Source organism: Ricinus communis, chromosome 1, assembly GCF_019578655.1.
Source record: "Ricinus communis isolate WT05 ecotype wild-type chromosome 1, ASM1957865v1, whole genome shotgun sequence".
In the NCBI taxonomy this organism is placed as follows: domain Eukaryota; kingdom Viridiplantae; phylum Streptophyta; class Magnoliopsida; order Malpighiales; family Euphorbiaceae; genus Ricinus; species Ricinus communis.
In genome coordinates, this window is record NC_063256.1 from 24557842 (window position 1) to 24562754 (window position 4913).

The window sequence follows — 4913 nt, forward strand, 5'->3', positions numbered from 1 at the left end:
CAACACTCACCCTATGCATTTGTTTGTGTGCTTTAGGTCCAAAAGAAGTCAAAGAGTAATAAAGGGAAGAATTGGAGCAGAATTGGACGTCAAAGTTGTCGAAACAAGTCGAGTTTGCGCATTCCTAATCTGAACATGGCCGTGTTGGTTTTAACACTGGCCCTGTTCCCAACACGGGCACCAAAACGGGCCGTGTTGGGTGCATTAGACATCAAAGAAGAAGAGGCGTTAGGGAGCACGACCACAGAGAGCAACACGGCCAGGAACACCAGACCGTGTTCCCAACACGGCCATTGATGTAGATGATTCTATGCATGTTTATTGACTGTTTATCAATCGCTTATTTGCGTATTTGAGTCATATTTATTCCTATTTGATCGCACTTTGGTATGTTCATGAATTTTTTAGCTTTTTGAACACTTTGATAGATATTGATTGATTTACGGGCAAAAATAAAGATATTTGGATGATTTATGCATATTAGATGTTATCATATCGATTCCTTGTTAACGCGCATTTCGAGGCTTTTGCACGACCTTGGACAATTTTGGAAATTTGGCATCTCATGGAGGTGGGTGCCCGTTGCATGGACCGTGGGACGGGCCGTGCATATTTACACGGGCCATGGCACGGCTATGGCACTTCTGCCTATAAATAGATGCATGCAAAATGAGACAGGGTTAAACCCGATTTGAACTTCTATCTGTAGCGACCCTCATACGCACCTTTGTTCTTGACTTTTTGGGAGACCAACGTCAGTTCAAAGGATTGATTTGGAGGATTCAAGCAAAGATTGAAGTTTCTAGATGATTGACTGAGACACCCAAGATCCATACTTGAGGCTGGTTTCAGAATTGGCACTTGCAACATTCCCACTCTGATTCGATAGAAGAGTGGTTATATGTTTCATTTTCTTTTCTGTTATTTATTTCCTTTTGTATTTGTTTCTTTCATTATGAGTAGCTAGGACTGCCGAACCCATTGGGGTTCACCTTTGTTGATGGATTGTGTTTGATGATTGGATTTTTATTTGCCATTTTTGTAATCTTCTTACTGTTTAGTAATTAAATTTGATTCAATTAATTTGAGACGTTAAATTAATTGTGTTTTGGGTTGTTTCTTGACATTGAGAAATGCTTTTTATAACTGGAAATTAAATAGTAAGAACTGGTAATTAACACTTAGAGATAAGGTTAATTCACTCGCCGGATTAAGAATTAACAACTCTTAATAGTTCCAAATCACGCTTAATGCTAATTTGTAGTAATCTGATAGGAAGAGATTCCATTAGGTTAGTGCAGATTTAGGAACTCAGTGAGCTCGAGAGAGGAGCGGAGTTTGATTTAGGATTTAGGCACGGGTATCAAGATTGGCAGTTTATAAAATTAACCTTAGAATTCCATCACTTAGGTCCCCTTTGGGTTTGCTTCTTTGTTACGGTTGTTTTGTTTGATTGTCAGTTGGTGTTGTTCCTTTATTTTCATTCATAAGCATTAATTAACTAATTTAGACTTCTCACACCTTATTTTAGATTAAATAACATAACAAACAGTAGTAACTTTAGGTTTACCCGATCTCCAGGGATACGACCTTGATACTCACTAGTGCTAGACCGCATCGATAGGTTCATTGCCTTAAGTGTAGGTTGCATAAGTAAGCCGATAAAGTTTTTGGTGCCGTTGTGGGGAAAGCAGTAACGGTGAACTAGAGTGAATTGTTTTTGTGTTAATTTATTCATTATTTGTTTATTCATTCATTCGTTATTTTTTTATTATTATTTATTATTATAATATTTTTGATTGATTGGTGGTTGTTTGGTTGTCGGTTTCAGGTAGTATATGACCAGGAGCTCTAACCCTGATCCCATAGCACCCTTATTTGACCCAGAATCCTCTTTCAGAATATTGAGACAACGTTTGCAGGCAGTTGAGGAAGGAGGGCCGAATTCTGATTCGAGTTCAAGGCCCGTAGCGATGGAGAACCCTCAACCCCGTGCCGATGAGGATCAGAGGATGATGTATGAGTTTGCTCGACCATCTTTGGATGGGACAAAACTAGTATAGTCAGACCTGCTGTAGCGGCCAACAATTTTGAAATAAACGCCAACGTGATCCAGATGATCCAGCAGAGCGTGCAGTTTGGAGGATTGCCCAGCGAGGATCCCAATGCACATATCTCTAATTTTTTAGAGATTTGTGACACATTCAAGATAAATGGGACAACCGATGACACCATTCGGCTGAGACTGTTTCCATTTTCCTTGAGGGACAGAGCTAAGAGATGGTTGCAATCCCTTCCACAGCAAACATTTACTACCTGGAGGGCGTTGGCTGAAAATTTTTTATATAAGTATTTTCCTCCCGCTAAAACTGCTAAACTTAGAAATGACATATCTTCTTTTGTGCAGTTTGATGATGAAAGCATTTACGATGCATGGGAGAGGTTCAAAGATCTTTTGATATGCTGCCCACATCACGGATTGCCAGTATGGATGCAGGTTCGGACCTTCTACGGTGGGTTGAACCTTGCAGCAGGCGAGATGGTGGATCTTTGCGGCGGTGGGGCGCTAAGCGATAAGGGCGCCGGCGGGCTCAAAACTGATAGAGGAAATGGCCATGAACAACTATCGGTGGCAATCCTCTAGGACTCGACCGGGGAAGGCGGGGAGTGGACTCTACGGTGGATTCTCGGCGGCCTTGGCGGCTCAGTGGAGCTTCTAGCCAGAAGATCGACCAACTCAGATGTTGGTTCATGCAGTGGCGTTGAGCTGCGAGTTTTGTGGTGGCCCGCGTTACGGTCTGACGCTCTGCGGGAGGTATATTGCTTCATCCTCTACTACTTTTCCATCTAATTCGCTATGTCTTCCGATGTTGAACAGGGTTGATTATATGGGGAATGCACCAAGGCGTGAGAATAACCCTTGACAATACATACAACCCTGGATGGCCCAATCATCCCAATTTCAGTTGGAGGAACAATAATGCCCAGTCCAGCAGTTTTCAAATACTTCATCAACGACCACGGAAACAACTGCTAGGCTGCTGAAGCTCCTCCTCCATAAGAAAAGAAGTCAAATTTAGAGGAGCTTATGATGAAGTTTGTGGCGTCTCGAGCAGATTCAATGGTGATAGTGCACTTAGGATCGTGAGGCCTCAATTCGAACTTGGAGTGCGAGGATGGTGCACAGGTGCGGATTCTCGCGGGCACGATGGGTATGTTGCCTCGTAATAGGGGTAGGTACACGAGGATGCCTGCCATGCTTGTTGGTATAGTGTTGGCTCGCCATGATAATTACTGGCGTCGAGGATTCTCGCCAAAGGTCTCGATGGGCGTGCTGCCTCGGCAATGGGGGGCTGGCACGCGAGGATTTTATGCTAACGGGCCCGTGCATGCGAGCTGGCTCGCTAGTAATGGCTGGCGGGCGTGCGATGCTACTCACCAGCGCGCCCGTCAGGATTTATCGGTAAGTGAGCACAGGCCCATCAGGATTTATCGGCGATGCAGCACGGGCCCATCAGGATTTTTCGGCGACGCAGTACGAGCAAAGGAAAGTTTTGAAATGAAGTTGCTTGCTTAGGCACCTTTATGCCGAATATAGTCAAAATTATGCACTTTTTGCTGGGAGCACACCCCCATGACATTGCACGTGATTCTTAGTCCGAATGATTTTTTGCTCTGTAATGTGGTTCCTCGAGAAATTTTCAAAGGATTCTTCAATCCTATAATGTGGTTCCTCAAGATATTTTCAGAGGAATAGGTTCTCTAGAATTCACATTTCTTTTTCTCTAAAAACCCAAATCAGATTTAAGCTCAAGAGGAACTGGTTAATCCAATAATTTATCAAAAACCAATGATAAATCCACTGATAGCAAATACAAATGATTTAGACACAATTTAATTAGAATGAGAGATGGATCAGTTTCCTGGCTTAAATTCTCTTTTAATAAAGAAAAAAGAGAAATAAAAATGCTCAGTTTGTTCAGCATCGATCATCTGGGAAAATAATCATCACTTCCATCCTATCCCATTATAAGTGATACCAACTAATTAATTATTTCTCTATCATATGATAGAATTTCAATTTAAGAACCCATTTTCTCTTTAACTCAATAAAGAAAAACTCTAAATAAATAATTTGGGTATGATAAAACAAAAATAGAGAAGGATTAAAAATCCGGCTTGGAGTCCCAAAATACATTGAGAGAAAAATCGCTCAGTATATTCACCTTCGATCATTTGGAGAAATAATCATCACCTCACACCTCTATTTCTATATAATTTACTCAATAACTTTGAAATAGATTTTTTAAGCATCCATAGTGTGGGGGACTTGCATGCAGCACTAGCTAGAACTTAGATGTGTTCTCAAGTCTGCTGAGTTTGTGGAATTACTTAGGATTTTGGGACTTAAGGGATTTTTGGACCTTGGAGCGTGGAACCTCAGGGCCATTTTTTTGAGAATAAATTGGTTTTGATTTTGCGTGTGGGGAGGAGAGGAGGGACGAATCAGAGCGACGAAGGGCTGAATCTCACTGGATCGTGGTAGCAAGGCCACTCTACCACTTACGATACCCCGTCGCGTATTTAAGTCATTTGCAAAGGATTCAGTCTGCTGCCCGGTGGAAATTATAATTCAAGGCGGCCTGCGCGGCTCGTCTATCATGAGGGCTTAGCCAACGACACATGCCTTTGGACGCGGGAGGGCCCCTACTGCTGGTCGGCAAATGAGTGGTGGACAACGCGTCGCTTCTGGCCCGGATTCTGACTTAGAGCCGTTCAGTCATAATCCAGCGCAAAGTAGCTTTGCGCCACTGGCTTTTCAACCAAGCGTGATGACCAATTGTGTGAATCAACAGTTCCTCTCGTATTGAATTACCATTACGACACAATCATCAGTAGGGTAAAACTAACCT

The 4913-nt window shown here is 42.5% G+C and overlaps 1 non-coding gene and 2 pseudogenes across 1 annotated transcript; all 3 read right to left on the minus strand.

The window, feature by feature from the left end:
* Nucleotides 1-2374: 2374 nt before the first annotated feature.
* Nucleotides 2375-2481, minus strand: LOC112534693. Its single transcript, XR_003078970.2, has one exon. It is a non-coding gene; the product is annotated as a small nucleolar RNA R71 (small nucleolar RNA).
* A 1429-nt stretch (nt 2482-3910) lies between these two features.
* On the minus strand, nt 3911-4018 carry LOC112534716 (annotated as a pseudogene).
* Nucleotides 4019-4161: 143 nt separating this feature from the next.
* LOC112534722 lies at nt 4162-4261 on the minus strand (annotated as a pseudogene).
* Nucleotides 4262-4913: the final 652 nt, after the last annotated feature.